General features: G+C 44.1%; 1 protein-coding gene across 8 annotated transcripts in view; it reads right to left on the reverse strand.

Annotated features, from left to right (window-relative positions):
• Nucleotides 1–26,394, reverse strand: part of PKNOX2 (PBX/knotted 1 homeobox 2) — a 603,376-nt gene that overhangs the window by 483,222 nt on the left and 93,760 nt on the right. The window lies entirely within an intron of this gene.

The following is a 26,394-nucleotide window of genomic DNA, read 5'->3' on the forward strand; positions in this document are numbered from 1 at the left end:
AAACGCGGTTTGCGTTTTTCCTATACTTAACATTGAGGCAGAAACGCCTCCACAATCCAAAATCTGCAGCAGCCCGGGAGTATGCGTTTCAGCAAAAGGCCTCCCGCTCTGGTGTGCACCAGCCCATTGAAATACATTACCCTAGCGGATCCGCAGCCGCAAGCGGATCGCAAACCGCAGCAGAACCGCTCTGGTGTGCACTAGGCCTAACAGAGTACCCAGCAAGCTTATGCCATGCAATGATGAGGACCAACCAATCCGAAATATATAAATATTATGGCTCTGTACAAATTAACAAGCTGACACATCATTGCATTCCAGCGGTTCTGGAGGTGTGGCTAGCTTACAGTAACAACAAAGGATGATTTGCATATTCAGCAGTGATGCATTGTGGGAGACTTCTCAAGCTCACTCCAACTTGAATTATCACAAATACTTTCGTTTTTAAGAAAGCAAAGTTTTGTTTTCCATAAGGTTTTCAGTAAGAGGGCTTTTTTGATCCATTGTAACCCCTCACACACTTTTCTGTTCTGGTTCTCGTTCACCATGAGCTTGCTGGGTACTTTATAATTTTAAAAGGTGCCAAATAAAAAAATTGGTTTAGCTAACCTGGTGCTTCTTGCAGCCCACTGCAAGCATCCTGTGCCCGCACCGTCATTGCACGATTCTCCAGCGAGCAGCGGCGACCCTCTGAAAGCTGGCCGGACGCTGGCAGTTGTAGGCTACTGCAATATTTGATATTGTGGTGAAACTCCTCCCACAGTATGATGTCATGACCATGGTCCTGACAGTTTGCTGTCTGTGAACCTTGTTGCATCTTGGGAAATAGCGGCTTTTTCCCAGCAGCCAAGCAAGCAATATCCCTCTGTGCATAGAACGCTTAGTAGCAAATATTCCATACAGATCACCTGACAGGACTAAAGAAGTCACCGCCAGTGATACATTTCAGAATGAAAGATTTTACAATGGGTAAATACCGACTAAATAATCTATACAATGAATACTGTAAAAAAATAAGCAATTTTCATTATGTTATTTTCACTACAGCTCCTCTTTAACCTGTGCAACCAAAAATATAAACACTCACTAGCCGTAGTACAATGGGCTAAAGCCTTGTACAAACATACGAGGACAGTTGCCTGAAGGAATCGGGACTAGCCTGCAGTCTAGTGATGCGTTCTGTTGGAAGGAACAAAGGGGGCCTCAGCTTGGACTTATTCAAGACGGTCTGGCAGTCCAAATCCCCTGCCTCCTAAATGCTGCTTTCTAGCCACCTAGCTTGCGTGCGAAGCCTAAAGCTCAGTCCACTCTATGCCTAAGAGTGTCCCTACAGTACAGATACTCTTCCACTTCGCAGTCCGTGGTCATGTTACACTTGGAAGCACATGCATACTAGTCTATGACAACTGAGTCGCAAACAACTCATGCAGGTCAGGACTCCGCCTTACAGAGACGTTACAGAATTTGGTGAAGACAGAAATGTATGAAGGGGTCTGAGATCTACCATAAGAAAGGTTGAGGCCCACTCTTCTGCCTGGGAAGACATCCAGCCCTAGAGCGAACAGGCCCCAACCCTGCCTCAAATTTAAACGTTCAAATTGATTCCAGACAGGTACGTGTGGGATTTGTTATGTCCAATTCGATTTTGTCTTTTATGGAGTGTATATGTACATTCACGTAAAAAAGTGTTTAATAACAGTGCTGAGCGGTTTGTATAAATAAATAACTTTCACAATGAAATAAGCAGAGACGAGAACAGTGACTTGAGAAACACCAGAGTAATGGCACGTATATCTCTGTAATATGGCTGATTGCAATACTTGGACTATACAGAGGTCATTTGATAAGAATTGTAGTCTATTTAAGTTGGAGAATCTACCAAACCTGTCCAAAAACAAAACACAACAATATAAATTTTATAAAACGCATTTCTCCTATAGGACCAAAAACGCATTAGCTTGTCTCAGATCAGAACATAGTTGTGGTTTGTGATGTGTTACAGGGGAAAAAGTTATGTGATCATAAATGCCAGACTAAACAGATGGCTTTTCAGATTTCATTTAAACACCTCCAGGGTTGGAGCTGTCTAGATTGGATATGGCAAGGCATTCCAAAGGGTAGGGGAAACATGACAAAAGGCTCTAGCTCTAAAAGTTTTGAGTTGGACTCTGGGGGTGACCAAGTCATTTGGGGTTGTAGGTGTGACGTAGTCACAACCAATCCTTCAGGTATCCCAAGCCTAGATCATGTAGAGATTGAAATGCTAACATGCCAATTTAGAAAAGGCTTCTCTATTATAAGGGTAGCTAGTGTAGCGAGCAATGGATTGGTGTTATGTATTAGGGTCGGCTCGTGAACAGCCTTGCGGCAGCATTCTGTGCTAGCTGCAAGCGTTGTAGGTCCAGCCGTGATGTGATGAAGACTTAAAGTGCTGCCCATGACATCCCAAACAAAGATGGCCACACACTTCTTGATGATTTTGATTGGCCCAATTCCCAGCTGCATAATATTTGCATTTTGTTTGCATGTACTGTATCTTAAATTATTAGCATCTCATCGACTATGTCTGGTACTCTCAGGCTGACTGACTTCCCAGCAAACTGGCCCTAAATTAAGTCGGGGATACTAGACTATGACGAGGGTAAATTTTGATGGACATTTAGTGACATTAATTATTCAATGTACGATGTAAAGCATGGAAAATGTCAGAGCTATATAAACGCATAAAAGTAATAAAAGAAACAGGAACAACCAGAAGAAACTTGCACAAACACATGGTGAATTTATAAACATCATTGATATAGTGTACCAATAGGGAATCAAAAACATGACCCCCAGCTGCCATCAGAATCCATAAACTTCTGAGCCTCTCTTGAGTGAAGTAGGTGGTTCTGGCAGTTGGCACTCACCGCCTAGTGCCGAAACTAGGCGCCGCCATAGCAGTAATACTACAGTGCGCGGGGCATGTAAGGAAAATTCAGGGTTCCAGACCCCAAATTACTTCTCCCTCTGAGTAGCTAAGACTCGGAGGGTCAATAGTATTGAACACCACCAGGAATTTGAACGGCAGCCGGGTGAGCTGTCATTCAGTTCACCCTGCACCCAGCTCACCGGTGGCATAACTATATGTACGCCTCTTGAGCCCCCTTATATGATAAATGTTAGGGTCTCCCCAGTCTGGGCTCTGAGCAAAACTTCCAACTGGCCCTTTTTCAGAAAGGGAAAGTCCCTCTTTGGGAAACAAACCCCTGTCCCTCCTTCTCCCTCATGTGTATATCTTTATTTCCAACGTGTTTAATTTTATTATTATATAGTATTTATATAGCGCTGACATTTGACGCAACGCTGTACAGAGTAGTATACAGTCTTATCACTAACTGTCCAACCACCACACCACTTTATTTTCATAGTTTAAATTTATATATTTGTTCTTTCCAAATGTTTATACGAAGGAAAAGGAATGATGGTAGAAAGTACCAGTGTGGGATGAATTGTAAACCTACGTCTTTTGCCTCTGAATCCTTTACGGTAGGCTTTAGAAGGGGTGTAGTGGGGGAGAGATTAAAGGGCTAGAAGTATGGTTTGAGTACTGCCTATATCTCCTCAATGGTGAACCTGCATGACTCAAACATAGCAAGTCAAGAATGCAGGGGGCGCAACTATAGAAGAAGCAGTTTCTGAGGTACAGAGCTTCAGGATGCCCAAACTACTTACATCACCAATCCCCCCCCCCCCCCCCCACCTCATACAGGATGGCCATCCTACCTACAGATCAGATGTTGTGGCCACAGTTGTTAAGAGTGGGGGAGGGGGCATATGATGGCCACACTTATTCTTTGACACCCCCCCCCCCCCTTTTCCCCTTGAAGATGGGATACCAGAAGGAAGCAGAAAGATGGTGTGAAAAAGGCCCTAGGAGGAGGAGGGTGGAGTCAGGCTCCCCCCCCCCCTATTGAAAAGATTTATGGCAGTGGGAAGCCTCGTAGTCCAAACTCACCTTCCGGGCTCCATGCGAGGTTCAATGTTAGCGGAAGTAGTGAGCGGTGCTGGAAACAGAGCAGCCCTGGGGGCAGTTGAACTCGCATGAAGCCCGGAAGGTGAGTTTGGACTATGCTCGAGGCTTCCCGCTGCCACAAATCTTTTCAATGGAGGCAGAAGCATGCAGGGGGTCATGAGGAGAGGTAGGGAGGAGTTGGGCCCCTTTCCGCGGCTGAGTCCCTGTGTGTCTGCTGCTTCCCCCTTCTTCGCTGTAATCCCCCAGCCTACCAAAACTGGAAGGGAGGACCTATACCTGGCTACCTATACTGGGGCACTTATACTTGGCTACCTATACTGGGGTACCTATACCTGGCTATCTATACTGGGGGCACCTATACCTGTCTAACCTATACTGGTTGCACCTATACTTGGCTACCTATACTGGGGGCACTTATACCTGGCTACCTATACTGGGGGCACTTATACCTGGCTAACCTATACTGGGGTACCTATACCTGGCTACCTATACTGGGGGCACCTATACCTGTCTAACCTATACTGGTTGCACCTATACTTGGCTACCTATACTGGGGGCACTTATACCTGGCTACCTATACTGGGGGCACTTATACCTGGCTAACCTATACTGGGGTACCTATACCTGGCTACCTATACTGGGGGCACCTATACCAGGGGAACATATACCTGGCTACCTATACTGGGGACACCTATTCCTGGCTACCTATACTGGGGGGCTAAATACCGCATCGCAAATTTCTACACCTTTGCCCTGGGAGAAATGTAGCCTAGAAAATGCCATGTATGACATATATATATATATCATATTAGGTAAGCAACTTCAAAATTAGAGGCAGAGGATCAAAATAACAACCAGAAGAGAGTCTCCGCTGGTGATCTACATATTTCTATGAGCAAAAAAAAAGCCCCCACTGAAGTCTGAGTATGAAGACAGCTTTATGGAAATTGAATTTGTAGTGTTTATGTCCATACATCTACAAGCAGATTTGTACTATTAAAGGCCAGTGCCTTGTTTTCTGAAATATTATCCTGATTATTAGAGTGGATGAGATTTAATCACTTGCAGATGAAATGCACAGCAGACCTCTAATGGTTATAGCTGCCTACACAGAAGTCCCAAAAGTCCACCGACAACGGGCCGAAGACCAAACCTCAGAAATCTTTCGGTTTTTTTTTTCTGAGGGAGGTTATGGCAGCCCAAGCAGACATCAGATTGTTCTCCCCGTCGAGGCGCATTGATGTGCCCACCGCGGGGGTCAGAGGGCTATTAATGTACCCCAAGGAAAGTAATTGACAAGCGAAGAATGTTTCCCCAAGAGGATGTCATCGTCATTTGACTTAATGCGTCCTGACATTTTCCTTCAAACAGGAGGAGAGACATCGAGGCAGCCCGGCACAGAAAATAATTGCAGCATAAATTATTAGAGGTGCCTTGTAAAATTTAATTAATGATTCTGAGACTTTCCACTTCTGAGTTCCAGGCTGAATCCTTTTTGCCGTTTCCATCCACGTTAATCAACAGATTTGAATTTCTCACTTAGCAAATTATATCCTCGTCTGAGGGAGCCGCCAGAACCAGGAGTGCCTAATGTTCTTAACGAGGCAAGGAAGGGTCATACGGAAATAACTTCGGTGTTGTCTAAGCAGGTCTATTTTTTTTTAGTGTGTTGAGGTTTTAAGGTTGGTTCCTCATGGATACATTGAATGATATACATACATAACGCTGATATATTTGCTACTTATAAATGTTGACTGCTTCATACTTGTGCTTTACCGCTTCTTTTGTCTCACTTTACTGCTTCGCTTAAAGGGATACTGTAGGGGGGTCAGGGGAAAATGAGTTGAACTTACCCGGGGCTTCTAACAGTACCCCACAGACATCCTGTGTTGGCGCAGCCACTCACCGATGCTCCGGCCCCGCCTCCAGTTCACTTCTGGAATTTCAGACTTTAAAGTCTGAAAACCACTGCACCTGTGTTGCCGTGTCCTCGATCCCGCTGATGTCATCAAGAGCGCACAGCGCAGGCCCAGTATGGTCTGTGTCTGCGCAGTACACTCCTGGTGACATCAGCAGGAGCGAGGACACGGGCGTGCAGGCGCAGTGGTTTTCTGACTTTAAAGTCAGAAATTCCAGAAGTGAACTGGAGGCGGGGCCGGAGCATCGGTGAGTGGCTGCGCCAACAGAGCATGTCTGCGGGGGACCATTAGAAGCCCCGGGTAAGTTCAGCTCATTTTCCCCCGACCCCCCTACAGTATCCCTTTAACTCACTCGGATAAGTTACAGCCCACTGGAAGCAGTAGACTCTTTTGTTCCGTCCACGGCCTCTAATGAAATGAGCCGTTCACAATTCTGCTTCTCCTGTCGCGCTTCATGCCTTAACGCATTAAATCTCCACTCCAGATGTTTTCCAGGTATCCACTGACACTGTACGCTTCTTTCTATTTGTGCAGAAGCTCCTTTATTAATGAATGTCCACTAAAACGTTTTAAGTCAACCAAAGAAGAGAATGCCAGAGTAGCCAAACCTCACGTGATACCGAAAGGAGTATTAGAGTATTGTTACGCTCACAGAGTTTGGGTCACTACTTATAGGCAACCATTGGTAAAGATTCAAGGGTTGGTTGTCACAATAGACTGTCCCCCTCTACTGATTGTGGTCAGAAGGTTGGTTACTCTCTTAAAGACACCTCATTGCTCCAGAGCAGGGCTGTCCAAATCCATTCCTTGAGGGCTTCACACGTTTCTGGCACATCTCTAATTAACTATTGGGATTACGGTAAATCAGGAAAGGTGTTCATCAAGTAGAACATATTTCTTCATTTCTCAGTCCATCCTAAACAGTGGCATAGATTTGGCATTCAAGTATCGGAGTTTGACATCCTGTACGGCTCTGATCCAGTTCTGTATCATGCCTGAAGAAGAAACTTAAAAGTTTTGAAAGCTTGCAAGGAAATCTTGTACAGTTAAGGTCCATAACCACATAATCAACAACAACAAGAAAAAGCGTCCATAACACTACAAATCATTAGATAAGATTGCGCATAGCGTTGGGGTCTTGCCGTTTGGGGACTCTCTCAGTGGGTAAGTGCATGGCTGACTATACATGTGCATTACATATATAATTATAGGTGCGGGCAGCATGGTCATTGTATTTGTGTTATCACTCATTACACAGTGCTGCTAGGTGATTGATTGCATTTCTGCTACCTAAATTGTTGCAATACGGCCGCTTGCCTTATGATGTATTATTGTGACACAGGTCTTTATTTATTTTATTGTGAGTACCCCTTACGTATAGACCCACCGCTGATTGATTTTAATTGATTTTACTTTTGTTACCCTCAATAAAGCATTTCATATGACCACTATGGAGTTGGTTATCTAATGATTTGTAGTGTCATGGACGTTTTTTCTTGTTGTTGATTATGTGCGTTTTGTCCAGAGACATGGATAAAGATGTGTTTAGCATTCTATTTGTACGCTGTATTGCTTTGGTTAAGGTCCGTACCCACTACATGATTTTTCAGAACAATCTTGTTCGATTAATATTTTTTCCATGATATCGCGAAATATTGTTTAACAAAAGTTCTTGAAATGACGTTCCACAATGGCCGATTACACGCAATAGTTATTCGCTTTGAACAACCGTCATGATGGTTCCAATTGTGGACGGCCCCGTTACAATTGCCATTGACCCCCGTGCTAATTGCCACAATCCTTCAACGTCGCATTTCCACCTTCCGTTTGTACCCACGGTACGTGATTGCGGAAGATGGATTGGGAAATGATCGTTCATCGCATTGTTTGCCGCCGCGCATCCCCCATCTTCCGCGGTCTTTGTGTTGGGTATTCTGCTTAAAGGACTTACGAGCCCAAATAAAAAAAAAAAAAGTTTCATACCTGCATGATTTTTGAAGACACGGAGGACACCATCTGTGCACTCCATGCAGTTCCGCCGGGTCCCCGCTGCTTAATTTCCCCCCGGGCCGGCTCCCGACCTCACAGCCCGGGTCAGTCTCTCCTGCCTCCACAAAAATGGCCCCCAGAGGTTGCCGCGGCTGCGCAGTCTGCAAAGACGCGAGTGTGGCTGCGCGGCTCTAGGGCCCCCCCCCGATCCACGCTACAGGAGACAATTACAGAGGAATTAAAGGCATTACCTAAGCATCTTTTGTTCTTATGTCTACGGATTCTCTCTATGACGAACGCCGGACCACGTACAACTGTCAGGTGTTAGGTGATGGTGCCGTTTGCTTGGGGGATGTTCGTATTTAAAGGATACCCGAGGTGACATGAGAAGATAGACATGTGCATGTACAGTGCCTGCCACACAAATAACTATGCTGGGTTCCTTTTTTTCTTTCTCTGCCTGAAAGAGTTAAATATCAGGTATTTAAGTGGCTGACTCTGTCCTGTCTGTCCTGTCCAGACAGGAAGTGACTACAGTGTGACCCTCACTGATAAGAAATTCCAACTATAAAACACTTTCCCAGCAGAAAATGGCTTCTGAGAGCAGGAAAGAGATAAAAAGGTTCAATAGTTTATAGACTTTAGCTCTGGCATACTTCCATGAATGTGTCATTGAGCAAAAACAATAAAACAGTTAAAACTTAGAAAGTAGATTTAAACATAAAATAAAACTGCGGAATATCTTAAAAAGTCATTTTTAGTAGCAGGAAGACAGATATAATTGTTTATTTCATTAGTTTATTTTCGCCTCGGATGTCCTTCAAGGTCAGGTTAGATTGGTTTTAGGTATTAAAGTCAAGAGAGTTTAGTGTTGGGTACTGAGTCACGGTTTCAAGTACAGACAATTCAACAGCTTCCTGAATCCATGTAAAGTCCACCATTCCAGCACAGGGTCGCATCCAGACTAGAGATGTCGCGAGCCTTCGATTTTTGGTTCGCGAACCCGATTCGCGAACCTTTGCGGAAGGTTCGGTTTCGCGGAAAAGTTTGCGAACCGCAATAGACTTCAATGGGGATGCGAACTTCGAAAAATAGAAAAATTTATGCTGGCCACAAAAGTGATGGAAAAGATGTTTCAAGGGGTCTAACACCTGGAGGGGGGCATGGCGGAGTGGGATACATGCCAAAAGTCCCCGGGAAAAATCTGGATTTGACGCAAAGCAGCGTTTTAAGGGCAGAAATCACATTGAATGCTAAATGACAGGCCTAAAGTGCTTTCAAACATCTAGCATGTGTATACATCAATCAGGTAGTGTAATTAAGGTACTGCTTCACACTGACACACCAAACTCACCGTGTAACGCACCGCAAACAGCTGTTTGTGTAGTGACGGCCGTGCTGGACTGATGCGCAACATGGCCAGAGTGCAGGCCGTGGCAGTTTTCCAGCCCATATGGTCGCTGGGCTGTGGTAGCTCAATGATAGAACAGTGACTGTCCAGCTGATCAAATTTGGTCTGTCCACAATGAAGCAACAACCTTATTATCTTCTTGTATGTAGGTAGGCATAGGTAGGAGTCCCAGTATAGGTAGGCATAGGTAGGTGCCTCAGTAGTTAGCTAGGCATAGGTAGGAGACCCAGTATAGGTAGGTAGGCATAGGTAGGTGTCCCAGTAGTTAGCTAGGCATAGGTAGGAGACCCAGTATAGGTAGGTAGGTGCCTCAGTAGTTAGCTGGGCAAAGGTAGGAGACCCAGTATAGGTAGGTAGGTGCCTCAGTAGTTAGCTAGGCATAGGTAGGAGACCCAGTATAGGTAGGTAGGTGCCTCAGTAGTTAGCTAGGCAAAGGTAGGAGACCCAGTATAGGTAGGTAGGAGCCTCAGTAGTTAGCTAGGCAAAGGTAGGAGACCCAGTATAGGTAGGTAGGTGCCTCAGTAGTTAGCTAGGCATAGGTAGGAGACCCAGTATAGGTAGGTAGGCATAGGTAGGTGTCCCAGTAGTTAGCTAGGCATAGGTAGGAGACCCAGTATAGGTAGGTAGGTGCCTCAGTAGTTAGCTAGGCATAGGTAGGAGACCCAGTATAGGTAGGTAAGCATAGGTAGGAGTCCCAGTATAGGTAGGTAGGCATAGGTAGGTGCCTCAGTAGTTAGCTAGGCATAGGTAGGAGACCCAGTATAGGTAGGTAGGCATAGGTAGGTGTCCCAGTAGTTAGCTAGGCATAGGTAGGAGACCCAGTATAAGTAGGTAGGTGCCTCAATAGTTAGCTAGGCATAGGTAGGAGACCCAGTATAGGTAGGTAGGCATAGGTAGGAGTCCCAGTATAGGTAGGTAGGCATAGGTAGGAGACCCAGTATAGGTAGGTAGGCATAGGTAGGTGTCCCAGTAGTTAGCTAGGCATAGGTAGGAGACCCACTATAGGTAGGTAGGCATAGGTAGGTCCCCTAGTATAGGTAGGTAGGTGTCCCCGTATAGGTAAGTAGGTGCCCCAGTAGTTAGGTAGGCATAGGTAGGTGTCCCAGTATAGATAGTTAGGCAGGGCCTGGCTGGCACAGTAATAACAATTACCAAGGTCCAGCTGCAACAAATAGGGCTGTATAATGTCAGTGAGCAACACACACACACAAAAAAAAAAAACACATCAGGAAAACATTAGCTCTCAAAAGAGCTGTTGAGGGGTGCTATTTTAGCAATAACAATCAGCAAGGAGCAAGGCAAGAGCCTAACTAATCTTTCCCTAGGAGAAAAAATCTGCAGCAGCTCTCCCTAGTCTGTCTATTTGCAGCAGACACACGAGTGAGTGTCATGGCCAGCGAGCCTGCCTTATATAAGGGGGGGTGGGGCTCCAGGGCTTAGTGTAGCCTGAATGGTTACAAATGTTCCAGCTGACTGTGATGCAGAGGGTCAAAGTTGACCCTCATAGTGCATTATGGGGCGAATCGAACTTCCGAAAAAGTTCGCCTGGTGCAGGCGAACGGGAACCCCCAACGGTCGCCTGGAAACGTTCGCTGGCGAACCGTTCGCTACATCTCTAATCCAGACTAAGCATTTGTGAATAAGATCCATGCATGTCGAGTAAAACGAAGCAGTTTGCGCACAGCTTTTTTTCCTCTGTGCTTTGTTGTACTGGGCACCTGCAAACTCATGTTTGCCCAGTGCAGATACACAGGAGCGAGGCCACAAGAAACCTATTCAACAAACTTTTGTCACTTAAGTTTAGAGGGAGGCTGTGCTGGACCACTGAGCTGTAGAAGGATCTAGGATGCTGCTGGGCCAACATGGGGCTTCCTACTACTGACATAAGGATTTCACTTTTTTCTTTTTCTGGCTACAGGTGTACTTTAATACAAAATGTATGTAGTTTGGAGTTAAGCCCAGTACACACGGTGGATGAAACATCAGGGAACCCGCCTGTACCGGCCGGGCGCAAAGTGACCACACGCCTCTGCATGTCTGCTCTCTGGAAGCCATCTGCCTTGACCAGGAACTACGACCATTACCAAGGACCCACCATTCCAAAGCCCGGTACCTAGCTCAAGAGGAACACAATGCTGCCAAATTGCTGGCAAACCCATACGGGTTACTCCACCCTCTACAAATAGGTAAGTCCTCTGCTATTGGGCTTTGCCCCTCAACTATAAATGTGTAATTTTTTGGTGTCGACGCGTTGATGGTCTCGCTGGATCCATAACATTGAATGTCCACCCTCTACAAATAGGTAAGTCCTCTCCTATTGTGCTTTGCCCCTCAACTATAAATGTATCATCTTTTGGCGTCGACGCATTGATGATGTCGCTGGAACCAGATCGCTGAATGCTTCACACCACAAACTGTTGTACACTGACTAGTTATAACGAGATCTATTTGTCAACCAGCAGAAATTAGGTCTAGAACAAGAAAGATTTGCAGTTTGGAGGGCCAAGCGGTTCGCTAAAGAAAAACATGAACTTCTTACTTGGCTGTTTCATGAAACCACAAACTAATTGTAAAAAAAAAAGGAAAAAGATAAACAGCTTTACCCTTCAGGCATGAAAGTGAGGTCTGGTCTAGCAGTCGAGGGAGGGATCTCCAATTCGGACCACCAAGAAGGAGAATAATTTTATGACCGTTTATGTTCACATAAGTGAAACAGGAGGTCTTCTTGCTGCAATACTAAGGACCAACTCCGGACAGAAGTTTAATCTTGGACACAGTGAGGAAACATTAAAGGGGCAGGACTTTACTGCTGTCTGTGTCCTTCACTTCCTGCACGGATGCACCCTGGTGGTGATTCCCTAAAGGCAGAGTATGCAGTGGTCCATCACCAGCGCCTAAAGGAAAACTAGACTGTGATGTCCCCTCTCAAGATTATGACCCCCCCTCTACCGAACGAGTGAAAAACGAGCACTGGGGCATATTCAGCCAGAGGTGGCCCCCAGTATTAGGCAGCCAGATGTGCCCCTCAGTAATAGGTAGTCAGAGGTGCTCCCCCACTGTATTAGGTGGTAAGAAGTGCCCCCCCCCACCCCCGCATTAGGTAGTCACTGGTTCCCCCACCCACCAGTATTAGGTAGTCAGAGATGCACCCCCCAGTATTAGATAACCAGAGGTGTGTACACAGGGGAAAAATGGTTGTGCTCACCTCCTAGCTCCTCCCTGAATACACCCTAATGATGATATGGGGAGGAGTCTAACCAGAATACAGACTGGTGCTCAGTTTAACCAAGCTGCATCTGACATTAGTACAGGACGTTAGCAAAGCAACCCCAGCCAACCAGGTATTAAAACAAAAATGCAAAAATGGATTGCGTACAATGATGATGAGATAAATACATGCACATATAGTACTAGCCCAACTAAGAATTTATATGAAGTCCCCTTCTGCTTTCCAGTACAATAGGAATTTAAAAACAAAATCATCCGCTTGAATGTAGTCCAGTTTCCTGAAAAGCAAATAGAAGCTAAATGGCTGATATCAGATAATAAGGTTTTGCTGCAGGGAAGTTCAAAGGATCATTCAAAGGGATTCTAAACTGCAGCTGTGACAAAATGATGCAAAGTTAAAAATAAAGCTATATAACTGAAAATAAAGATATGAGACTCTTTCAATCAAATTGAAACTTAGCTACTCTCACACAGAGATTAACTTTCTGGACACCACCATATACATCAGGGGTAACAACATACAAACCTCTGTGTATCGCAAACCTACAGACCGTCCCACATACCTAAGATATGACAGTTTTCATCCCAAGCACACTAAGAACTCTATAATTTACAGCCAAGCTATAAGGTACAACCGGATTTGTTCTGACAGGATGGACAGAGACAAGCACCTGGATCACCTTAAGAACACTTTCATTAAACAAGGTTACAGTCCTCCCATGGCTGAGGCCCAAATCAGGAAAGCCAGCAACATCCCCAGGACTGAACTCCTGAAATATAAGCAAAACCAGAAAGAGGAACGTGTCCCTTTGGTTGTCACCTACAACCCACACCTGGAAATCTTAAGGAGGATTGCTAAGGAACTTCATCCCATTTTACACAAGGATCACAGACTGAGAACGATATTCCCTAAACCTCCACTCTTGTCATATCGGCAACCACACAATCTAAAACAGATGATTGTCAGGAGCTCTTTGAATAGGCCTCAACAAAACGGAACATTACCCTGCCGACAAAAAATATGTGGGACCTGCAGACACATTTACTCCACTGACAGGTTAACAATACCAGGTTCACAACAGGAGTACAGACTACAAGGTAAATTTTCTTGTGGGTCCACCAATCTGGTATATCTGATCATGTGTGCTAAATGCCCCAATGTTATGTACGTGGGAGAAACTGGACAAACTCTGCGCAAACGTATGAATGGACACAGGCACACTATTAATGATACCAAATCTGGACTCCCAGTTGCTACACACTTTCGGTCCAACGGACACAGCATGGATGATCTTCGTGTCACTGCCCTGAAGGGCGGCTTCAAAGCGTCAAATGACCGATTAATAGCAGAAACAAAATTTATAAATTGGTTCAAAGCTGTGCAGAAGGGTTTAAATAAGGACAACAACTTTCTATATTGGTATGAGATTGATGATATATGAACTGTCTCAGCCACTCTAGCTGAACTTGTGAACTAAGAATATACGATACCTCTGGGTCAATCCTAATACCAGGTCTGTGAGCAATGGAGTAAACAAGGATCCTTATCTTACCCCATTTATATGGTCTGTTTGTATTAAGGCATCTTAATGACGTATTTATGCTTGAAAAAAATATCTGTTTTCCCTTTTGATGTTGCATGTATATAAGCTGTCTGTACCACCAGCTTGCAAACTAACAGGATGTAAACCTGACGAAGGCTGCAAGGCCGAAAGCTTGTTTATTCTTATTCATTTGTAGTTAGCCAATAAATGGTATCATCCTGATTTAAAACTTCTTGTTTCTATGCTACATAAGTTTTATTTATCATCCATACCACACATACAATTTATTATCTCATAAGTTTATTTTAACTCTAGGTTAACTTTAATGACTCGGTAGAGGGAAAATGTGTGGAAAGCATTCGGTTTCCCAATGAAAGTAATTCCATCTCTGTAATTCCCCCTAATCCACCACTACCATCTATTACAGGGCGGTTCTCTGGTCTGTCATTTCCTGCAGGTTAAATTAGGCAGAAAATTGTCTTTAAAATAAGAAAAATCTGGACTGGACATCGTTTAGAAAGCAATCGGTTTTCCAAGGAACAGGGAAACAAACCAATGCCATGGAAACTTCTTTTGTTACACATTCTAGCTGAAAATGGACTGAAAATGCTGTTTTGGTTAAAAAAAAAACTGAAAAAAACTAAATTTTAAAGGACCACTGAAATGAGAGACGTATGGAGGCTGCCATATTTATTTACAGTTAACCACTTACTGACAAGCTGACGCATTAAAACGTCTTATTGGAGCATGTTAACGGCTCCAGGAAGTTTTAATGCGTCGCTCGCTCCCCCCGCCGCTGTGCACGTTCTGCGCGCCTCCCCCCGCCACCGTAAATAGTTGCCTTAGGGACTTAGCTTTTTAATCTATATTTTTACTACATAGGGGCTTGTAATTTTGGGAAAAAAGACAGAAAATTACACCTGCGGTAATTTGTAATATATTGTTGCCAATCATTGTCATACGGACATAATTTAAACAGTCTAATAATTGGGACAAATGGGCAAATACAATTTGTGAGTTTTATCCGCAGTAGAATGTTTTATTGTAAAACTATAATGGCTGAAGACTGAGAAATAATGATTTTTTTCCCTTTTTTTTTATTTTTCCCGTTGCAAAGAATAAAAAGATTCTTGGCAAAAAATGTACTACCCACAGAAAGCCTAATTGGTGGCAAAAAAAACCAAGGTACAGATAATTTTGTTGCGATTAGTAGTAATAAAGTTATTGGCAAATAAAAGGGAGGAGCACTGACAGGTGAAAATCGCTCTTGTCCATTAGGGTAAAAACCGCTATTGGGTGATATGGTTAAACAATACCAGTTGCCTAGTACTCCTGCTGATCTCTTTGGCTGCAGTTGTGTCTAAATCACACATCTGAAACAAGCAAGTGGCTAATCTTGTCAGATTTGCCATAGACATCCGATCTGCCGGCTTGTTCAGGGTCTATGGCTTAACGTATTAGAAGCAGAGGATCAGCAGATCAGCCAGTCAACGTGCATGGTTTAAAAGAAAATAAATATGGCAAGTATGCATTTCAAATATGCCTTTCACTTCAGATGTCCTTTAGGCAAATGCAACCTACCTACTATTTCATTAACCCCCACAGTTGACCATGCTGGTTGGGCGATCAGTACAATGGAGCCACTGAGGGCATAGAACCTTCCTCATGCCCACTGCAACCCAATGGGCATTTAACTTTACTTGGTAAGGGGATGTGAAAAAAAATCTCACTCTGCATGCAGTGCGCCCTTGTGCTAATGTTGAACGTAATTAGGGGAGGTTTTAGGCATAGGCATTACAGGCCATTGCCTGGAGTAGCTGGTCCTGGGGGCCAGTCGTGTACCTAGAGAATTTGACACCAGGTGCTGATTATTTACAGTCACAACCCCCTCCGCCCCCCCCCCCCCCCCAAAAAAAAAACCTATTTTTTTTTATGGGAGGGTTGATGGGTTGGGCGTCAAGCGCGTCGCTATTAGACTATGACTATGGTATAATTAGATTGTGAGCTCCTCTGAGGACAGTCAGAAAGGGGGAACATACAAAAGACGGGGATGCATAGGAAGGGGGGGGATAAAGAGATAGAGGCACAGGATGGAGAGCCTGGTGGGAGGGGAGAAATGGCAGGAAGACCTCTCATCAGGACTGCAGACATCACCAGTACTATTTGGCAGGAACAAGCTGTTAAAAGAAGCCACTAAAATCTTAAGAGGTAAGGGTCATGGGGGAAGACAACAGGGTGGAAGGGGAAGCTGGGGAAAGAGATAAGATTACCTGTAATCAAGCTAATCTAAATTGCCTGGAGCTTGTGTCTCTGCTCACTACAGAAGTCGGCTGTCAGCACCTGTATTACTGTCTTCTGCAGCAGCAGTCTGCCCTGCATTATTGAGTAATTACTCTGATCTGGATACATAATCAATAGTCCAGGCCAGGGCACTGTATTACAGCAGCCAGTACACATGGCTACTAATGATAGGCAACTTCTGAAGCACTAAACACATCCTGCCACCTCTCCCTGCTAATGTCCCAGCTGCAGCACAGCAATCATTCTCTCTACTCACCCTGCTGCTCTGTACATTCACTCACTGCAGGCTGTGTGTAGCGAGTGAGGAGACACATTGCTTACAGGACAGGAATGGGGAGGGGTGCTACATCTAGTGCAGGAAGTAGTACAATCCCCTGCACTGCCTACTGCCATTTTCCCAAATGTTGCCCAAACTATGAGAAAAGGTCCCAGGTGGAAGACCACAATGACTGAGCACCAAAGTGGCACCCCTCGCCATGGCTACACCCGGTGCTGTGAGCACCTGCAGCCCTCTGATAGGTATGCTACTGCTGGGGGCACCATGCCCCCTGGATTAATCCCCGCCCCTTGAATGAAGCTCCAGGGGTGTGAAACAAAATGTGACAGGACTGGAGGGTTGTTTGTTTCTCAAGGTCTCCCTGTATTAAGCATCCAATTTATACACCACATGGTTCATATTCTTTAGTGTGTGCATGTTTGTTTGTTTGTTTGTTTTTTTTGGGGGGGACAATACTTCTTGCCTGGAGTGACAAAAGGGCTAGAAACGTCAATGAACACAAGGCTATTCCACTGAGAAATGTACCCCTGAAAAGAAGGTGGGCTTAGTAGAGTGAAGGCCTTATGGTGGGCAGACCACACAGACATTGTTTCACCTGCATTCTGGTTTTCCGTGTGCATATTTTTGTATGCATTTGTCCGAACACCATTTTTCTGTTTTTCTGTGGAAGCATAATGTAATGAGCACGGTGTCCACTGTAACCTTCGTGCTCTTGGAGACAACGGCTCAAGTAACTACTAGTGGCTTTTGTCCATCATCTCGTAAGAGGTCCTCTGGTGAAACCCAAGGATTTCCTCAGGCTCCGTGCATCGGGGTAAGGCCATATCACCAGCTGCTGGCTGCCGTAACAACATAGCGGTCATGTTTTTTTTATTATTATTTTTAAGAATTCCTGAGAATTTTTCTTTGTAATGAAATTCAGCTTACAAGCATACGGGGCATACCCTGGTGAGAATATTTGTACTCGGAATGCGGCTGTAAAATGGATTTCCTGCCAAGGCTTTCTCTTTGAGGCTTGGATACAGGTACGCGGTTTCCCTCCTTTTTTTTTTGTCTTTACTGGATGTGGAAGGAAATCTCACTGGGTACTGAACTTCCAAACGAATACTTTACCCTGCGCACACCACAGTGTACAATCAAGGATTCTAAAATAGGCCAATCACAGTGATCCACCAATAAGCCTACCCACAATGCACCGATACTGAATATGCAAATCATCTCTTTATGCTCCTGAAGCCAGGCTTGCATCCAGAACTGCTGGTGTCTAGCAAGCCTATAGCTTTACATTTTACAAAGCCCACATTTTATAGAGTCATATCAATCCCCACCATGCACTGAGGAGGACCAATGTGGGGATGGAGTGGCTCTGTAAAATTTAAAGCTATAAGCTTGCTAGACACCAGAGAAAATGTGCATATTCAGTAGTGATGCATTGTGGGAGACCACAGTCGTTCATTTAAAGCTGAAGTATCGCAAATCCCTTCTGTTTTAAGAAGGCAAACCACATTAACCCTTCCCTAGTGTATTCTGCATGGTTGTGTGCTCCTTTCCTATGACCACCTTGTATTTGTATTACTGGACCTACCTAACCAGCCCAAATCACATGATCATCTATCTTGTACCCTCTCCCTTCCCTAGTGCATGCTACATGATCATGTGCTCCTTTCCTATGACAGCCTGTACTTGTATTACTGGACCTACCCAACCAGCCCAAATCACAGGATCATGTCTCTTGTAGTCTGTTTGCCTTGTATAACTTTGTCCTATGTTGTATAACCTTGTTATGTCATTCTTTGTATCATTGTATGTATTTATTGTCCAGCGCTAAGTAATTTGTTAGTGCTTTATAAACAAAATTAATAATAATAATAATAATAATAATAATAATGTACCATTACAGATAATTCAGATATATACACAGTTTTTAGTAACATTCATAATTAACATGTAGTTCTTTAAAGAGAACCCGAGGTGGGTTTGAAGAATATTATCTGCATACAGAGGCTGGATCTGCCTATACAGCCCAGCCTCTGTTGCTATCCCAAACCCCCCTAAGGTCCCCCTGCACTCTGCAATCCCTCATAAATCACAGCCACGCTGCTGACAAACAGCTTGTCAGAGCTGGCTGTGTTTATCTCTATAGTGTCAGTCTGCCGCTCTCCCCACCTCCTGCAGAACTCCAGTCTCCGCCTGCATCCTTTCCCTCCCTGCTGATTGGAGGGAAGGGACGGGGGCAGGGACCGGAGATATGCAGGAGGCGGGGGAGCAGCTGAGACTGACACTACAGATGTAAACACAGCCTCACAGCACGGCTGTGATTTATGAGGGATTGCAGAGTGCAGGGGGACCTTAGTGGGGTTTGGGATAGCAACAGAGGCTGGGCTGTATAGGCAGATTCAGCCTCTGTATGCAGATAGCATTCTTTAAACACACCTCGGGTTCTCTTTAAAGTCATTGGAAATTTAAAAAAAAAAAACAGCCCGATACTTGCCTCAGGAGAGGGAAGGCTCTGGGTCCTATAGTGCCTTCCCGCTCCTCTCCTAGTCCCCTCCGTTAAGCACTGGCTCCCGTGTTTGAATCCCCCGCCGGGTAGGACTTTGCAAGTCTTCGGGAGCCGAGTCCTCCCGAAGACAGGCAGCTGCATACTGCACACACGTGAGTGAGCGAGAGAGGGCGCTTGTGCGTGCGCAATATGAAGCAGGCCGTCTTTAGGAGCACTTAGGCTTCCTACGACTTCTGAAGTCCCCCGAGGCAGGGGGATTAGAGCAGTATTTGACCAAATTGGTCGAATACTGCTACCAGGGAGCCAGCGCTGGGACGGGGAGTGGAGCAGGCAGGCTCTATAGGACCCAGAGCCTTCCCCATCCTTAGGTAAGTATCTGGCTTTTTTTTTTTTTTATTCCCAATGACTTTAAAGAATACCTGAGGTGACATGTGACATGATGAGATAGACATGTGTATCTACAGTGCCTACCTAGCACACTAATAACTAGGCTGTGTTCCTTTTTTCTTTCTCTGCCTGAAAGAGTTAAAAATCAGGTATGCAAGTAACAGTTTCTGTCTGGGTCAGGACTGGGTCAGACTGGGCAAACTGTAGCATAACCTTAATTGATAAGTAATTATAGCCATAAAACACTTTCCTGTCAGTAAATGGCTTCTGAGAGCAGGAAAGAGATAAAAAAGGGTGAATATTTCATAGATTTGAGCGCTGGCATACTTCAACGAAGGCGTTATTGAGCAGAGACAATGAAGCAATAAAAACTTAAAAACTAGATTGATATATGAAATAAAACTGTGGGATATCTACAAAAAGTCATTTTTATGATAAAGAGGATAGATACAATAGTTTTTCTCATCAGTGTATTTTCACCTCGGATGTCCTTTAAGGAACTTTTAAGAACTGAAGATATTTAAAATAAAGGTTTAAACAAGGACCAAGAGTTTCACAAATAGGATGACATCCCGTCCAGCGAGGCCACGAAGAATACTACGTGTCCCCTGCTAGTTCAGACATATTAACAGCTGGCACAGAGCGTTGGGAAACACTGCAGAGAACTGTCACACAAGTCCCTGTCTGTACAAATACCACAATACTCACACACTTGTGAGCGCGTATTCTTACTATATCAACGCTTTCACGTAAATTAAAAAAAAAATAGCCTTTTCTGTTTGGGGCTTACAGGTCCGCAAATGTGGCTGCAATTAAAACACTGCGATTTTCTGTAGGTTTTTTTTTAAACTCCCTTTAAGAGACGATGTAACTAATTAATGTTGATTTCTAGCTGTGAAGTGCAGGCATAAATAAGAAAAAGTGACACTGCCGGGGAGAGAATGCTTGTCTAGGCACTTTCAATCTTTACAAGTCCCCAGGATCTAGCGTTACAGTAACACATATTAAATAACAGCACAGCACTATCCCCCAACCATTAGAGCTCGCAAGTTATTTTAAACCTGAGTCGCTGTAACTTTTCCAGCAGACACCCAGGCTTCTCCCATGCTTGAAGAGAACCTGTCACTGGTCCCCGGGTAGGAACACACTAGGCAGAAACGCTACCGTTGCGTAAAACGCTAGTGGTAATGCGCATAATGTAAGTCGCAGAACTTGCTGCATATTTTTACAAAACGCATCTAAAACGCACATAACGAAAGTCAATGGTGACGCAGAGGTATAGCGTTTTATTGCGTTTATTTATGCGTTTTTGTATGAAAACCATGTTTGATAAAGTATTTCCGCTTCCTGTTGACTTCTTAGTGATGAGCCAGAGAGAACTTTAAAAAATGTGTTTTTATGCTGGCCACATTCCCAAAAATGTACATCAAACGCATATCAGAAACAAAACGCACTTCCGATTCATATGGACAAAACACAAACGCAGTAAAATGCAAGCAATACGCATGTGCAAAACGGAAAGGCACTCAAAACGCACTTCATTATGACAAAAAACGCACAAACGCATATACAGCAAAACGTAACCTTTCACACACCGCCTAGTGTGTACCTAGACTCCGTGTTTGTATGTTGACATTACCGCTCTCAGTGATCCTTCCACTTCTTCCCACAAAGGACATAAACTTGGATTTGGGAATCAAGATGTTTGTGTGTCCTTAGAGGCTTTAACTGAGCAGTTAAAGAGGAACTCCAGTGAAAATAATGTAATAAAAAAGGGCTTCATTTTTACAATAATTATGTATAAATGATTTAGTTAGTGTTTGCCCATTGTAAAATCTTTTAAATCCCTGATTTACAGTCTGACATTTATTACATGGTGACATTTTTACTGTTGACAGGTGATGTAACTGCTTCATGCTTTTTTGGCAGTTGGAAACAGCTGTAAACAGCCATTTGCCACAATGCAACAAGGTTCACAGACAGGAAACTGTCAGGAGAACATAGAGTTTCTTGTGGGAGGGGTTTCACCACAATATCAGTCGTACAGCGCCCCCTGATGGTCTGTTTGTGAAAAGGAATAGATTTCTCGTATAAAAGGGGGTATCAGCTACTGATTGGGATAAAGTTCAATTCTTGGTCGGAGTTTCTCTTTAAAGAGACTCCGTAACAAAAATTGCATCCTGTTTTTTATCATCCTACAAGTTCCAAAAGCTATTCTAATGTGTTCTGGCTTACTGCAGCACGTTCTACTGTTACCATCTCTGTAATAAATCAACTTATCTCTCTCTTGTCAGACTTGTCAGCCTGTGTCTGGAAGGCTGCCAAGTTCTTCAGTGTTGTGGTTCTGTGATGCATCTCCCCCCTCCAGGCCCCTCTCTGCACACTGCCTGTGTATTATTTAGATTAGGGCACCTTCTCTCTTCTCTCTTATCTTTTACAAGCTGGAAATCATCCTCTGAGCTGGCTGGGCTTCCACATACTGATGAATTACATACGGGCAGAGCTGTCTGCACTCTGCAGTAAGAAACAGCCTGACACTTCAGTGGAAGATAGCTGCAGGGGGAAAGAAACACACAAATGATCTCTTGAGATTCAAAAGGAAGGGTGTATACAGCCTGCTTGTGTATGAATGTATTTTCTATGTGTGGACATACTGTACATCAACCTACTTCCTGTTTTGGTGGCCATTTTGTTTGTTTATAAACAAACTTTTTAAAACTGTTTTTAACCACTTTTAATGCGGCGAGGAGCGGCGAAATTGTGACAGAGGGTAATAGGAGATGTCCCCTAACGCACTGGTATGTTTACTTTTGTGCGATTTTAACAATACAGATTCTCTTTAAGGTGCCTAAACACCGCTTGATACTGTGGCCTGATAGACCTTCCGATTTGATCATTTTGTTTGCAGATCAAATCAAAAGAAATTCAGTGTTGCAACATGGCCACCCAGACAATCTTTCAATCCATCCCGGCTGAAGTCGGTCGAATGGATCGATCGGACATGCTTGAAAATCGTGGTTGTAAGCGCTTGATTGGGTGCACAGTGGTAACGGCATTCAACATTGCGGCGATTGACCGCCGCGATGGGTTGGTGTCCCCACCAGTGTAAAAGTGTCCCCCCCTCCCATGCCCATGTGCAGCTGTTCACCCCACAACTCCTGGCCCCCTCCTGAGTGCCTGTATCATGTGGCACCAGACACATGTATGACGTCACTATACAAGCCTGGTGCCTTATGGTAGACACAATAGCATAAAACGGTGCAGGGAAATTTGGCGTAATGTGAATTATGGCAATAGCGGCACTCAGACAGTCATTTGGGTGCCGTCAAAAGAGGGACCCTGATTTACTAAAAATACAGCGTCTTACCCCTTAGTCCACAGCGGCCTGGAGGGAGTAATAGTAATTAATGCCACCGGGACTTCTGCAGGAGCAGGGTGAGCCGTTTTTGGTGTTGCCCTGCGCCCAAATTTCCTGTTGCCTTTATTACATGGATGCCATGGTACAGGCACTCGCAGTGACGTTGGAGCAGGATAGGATAGGAGCCGTGCTTTTGGAAAGGTGAGACTTTTCTGAGCATGGGCACCTGGGGGGATGCTTTGACATTCGGGGGGCAGCGAGGTGTTGGCACTAGGTCGATTTATGACAGATTTGATGTTAAAATCGGAAATCGTTCTTTGGTGTATGGGCAGGAAGCAGATCCCTCTCTGATCAGATTCTATTAGGCCTTGTTCACATCATAAATCGCCAGCGATATTGCAAGCGCTGAGCGATTTATTGAGAGTCTTTTCTGCGCTTTTCCCTGTGCTTTGCGCTTAGAAAAGCGCTTTTCTAAGCACTTTTGCAGATCGATTTGTTTTTTCAATTCCTGATGTTAGTCAGCTCAGGAAGTGAACTTTTTCACCTGGAAATGAATAAATACAATGTATTTATTCATGGAAGCGCTGGGGAAATCACTATACAAAGCGCTTTTTCAAGTGCTTTGCGATTTCCTTATACCTTCCATTAAGCAAAAACACTCAGAAAATGGTACAGGCAGCGCTTTGGTGAGCGTATCAGAATCAAACCGTTCAGATGTTAACTCTCTCATAGGGAATCATTGCACAAGCGGTTTTTCGGGCGATTTTGAAAATCGCCGACGCTTAAAAAAAGATCGCAAACGCCCAAGGTGTGAACGAGCGCTTAGAGAAGGATCTGTCTCTTGGTCAACCTGCCCATACATGGAATAATGCATGGCTACCTGCAGGTTTCTGAATAACACTGTTCACTTATAGTTGCAGGGGTCTCAAACTCAATTTACCTGGGGGCCGCAGGAGGCAAAGTCAGGATGAGGCTGGGCCGCATAAGGAATTTCACAATCGTGGCGCATCGCCGCCTCGGCCCGCCCCTCTCACTCTTCCTTCACAGAGAGGGGCGGGGAGAGGCGGCGATTGACGTCAGGAGGGGCAGAGCTGAAGCTGAAAGCTCTGCCCCTTCCAGGAAATGCCGGCGGATTGCCCCCCAGGCGATTTGGGGGCTCTGCAGCCCTCGTTTAGCGGCAGGGATGCGGCGGATTACTTGGGAGCACTGAAGCGAACTATAAGGAAGCTTTTGCCGGCGAGGGCCACAAAATATTGTATCGAAGGCCGCAAATGGCCTGCGGGCCGCGAGTTTGAGACCTCTGGTTAAGGGGGAAAGGGGAGGATGTTTCTGTCTGTCCTTCTTTGTCCTAGTTTATCAATGCATAAGCAATAATAGTGTTCTCTACACATAAACAGAACCCAAACTGAGGAAAAAATAAAGTTGTTAAAAAAAAAAAATTCATTTGACTAAACTGTTCTGGTTGCTGTGATGTCCGTCCATCTTCTCTCTTCCGTCACAGTGCCAAAGCTAAAAGTTATCCAGACGGTTCACATTTTAATACATGGAGAAGGTTCCGTCAGTGACATCACCCACTAACGTGAAGACATGTTCTTTTTTTGTCCAGCGATGTTACTGACTGAACCTTGGAATGTGTATGTATAAATATATATCTGGCTGCCATTTCTGCCAGCTTGGGTGCTGGGTTTTGAAGAAAAAAACTAACGAGGACCTCGTGGCGGAGACTCCACTGACATCTGAGACCACAATGAAGCATAAAAGTATGTCCTAGTCACGCACCGGGATATTCAAGACTTCTATCAAGTCAGGTAGACCCCCAAAGTTTCAAGAGGACTTAGGACATGATACAGATGGCCTAAATTCTGGTAGGGTTATCAAACAAATTATCTGATATGAGGTAATTTATCTCATGAGGTAATAACATTTAGCAATTCTGGTAGGTTTTAGGCCTCATTCACAGTGCGGCGTTAAAGTTGCATATTACAACAACATGTAACGCACAATAACTTACAGCAATAAAAAATAAATGGGCTGTTCACAGTGCTGACGTTGCGTTGGTGTCTAACCCTGCACGTTTAATGAAAGTGCTGCATGCTATGCGTTATACACGTTTTTAGCTGCATTAGACTGTTTGCACATGCTCAGTACTGGTTTCTTTCTTTTTTTTAAACCCATGCGCCGTTTTTGTTCTATCACTGTGCGACAAAAACGGCGCACCAAACACAGGACTAAATAACGTCCAAGTTATAGTCTTTCAATGCGTTGCATTAGGGGCACGTTATGCGACCTTAACGTCGCATCAAACGCAACGTCTTACTGTGTAAGAGGCCTTAGTCATGTTTTACCTCATGAGGTAAATTATGAGGTAATTTACCGAAAATAGCTATTCTCATTGAAATTAGGGGGCATGCTAGCACATAATTTACCGATCAGTTTTAAGGCCTGACTGTATATGGAGGTAAAGTCAATTTGTCTGCATTTTGCAGTTTTTAGCGGAGTTCCTATTGCTGTTTTAGCGTAGTTCCTATTCAGGCTATGTAATAGAAAAGAATAGTACAAATAAAACGCCAAATATTTACAGGATATTTTTTTTTAAAAGGGATGCCTATAAATATACTTTTCGAAGGTTGCTACATAATCAAATATACCTTCCCCCCTTCGGAAAAAAAAACAAACATCTTCCAAAGACTATCTTATGGAAGAATTAAAGACTATTATTTATTTACTGCATGCTTACCACTGAAATACCTCATGTTTTACCTCACTTTATGCATTTACCTCATGTTTTAGCCCTGGTTTTACTTCATGTTCGGAAATTGAGAAAAATCTTTCAGAATTGCTAAAAAAAAAAAAAAAAAGCGGAAAAAACCTTATGAGGTATTTTACCTACAAAAAACTATTTACCTCACGTAGCTACCAGAATTGAGGGCTGTACTTTAAAAGCCTGAGTCTGTTTTCTCGCATTTAAACTGTAAAGAACTTCTGGTAAATAACTGGGAAGGAGATGGTTTGACTACTTTAAAGTCTGTGACTAAAAACACAATTACTGGGAGAGGAGAAGTACAACCTGTAAGGAGAATGGATATATAGTTTCCCCACAAACACTCCCCTCTTAATCTACCTAAACACTCACCACATTCACTAACAATTTTACTGTGTTTAATGCTGTGGGGGTGTGCTTTAAAGAGGACCTGTAGTGAAAATAACATCATGAATAAAATTGCTTATTGTTTACAATATTCATTTATTGATTATTTAGTCTGTGTTTGCCCATTGTAAAATCTTTCCTGTCTCTGATTTACATTCTGAAGTTTATTACTGGTAGTGACATCTTTAGTTCTGCCAGGGGATCTATACGCAATGTTCATTACTGAGAAAGGATATTGCTTGCTTGGCAGTTGGAAAAAGCCCTTATTTCCCACAATGCAACGAGGTTCACACACAGCAAACTGTCAGAGCCAT

The sequence above is a fragment of the Hyperolius riggenbachi genome, chromosome 6, assembly GCF_040937935.1.
Source record: "Hyperolius riggenbachi isolate aHypRig1 chromosome 6, aHypRig1.pri, whole genome shotgun sequence".
Taxonomy (NCBI): Eukaryota; Metazoa; Chordata; class Amphibia; order Anura; family Hyperoliidae; genus Hyperolius; species Hyperolius riggenbachi.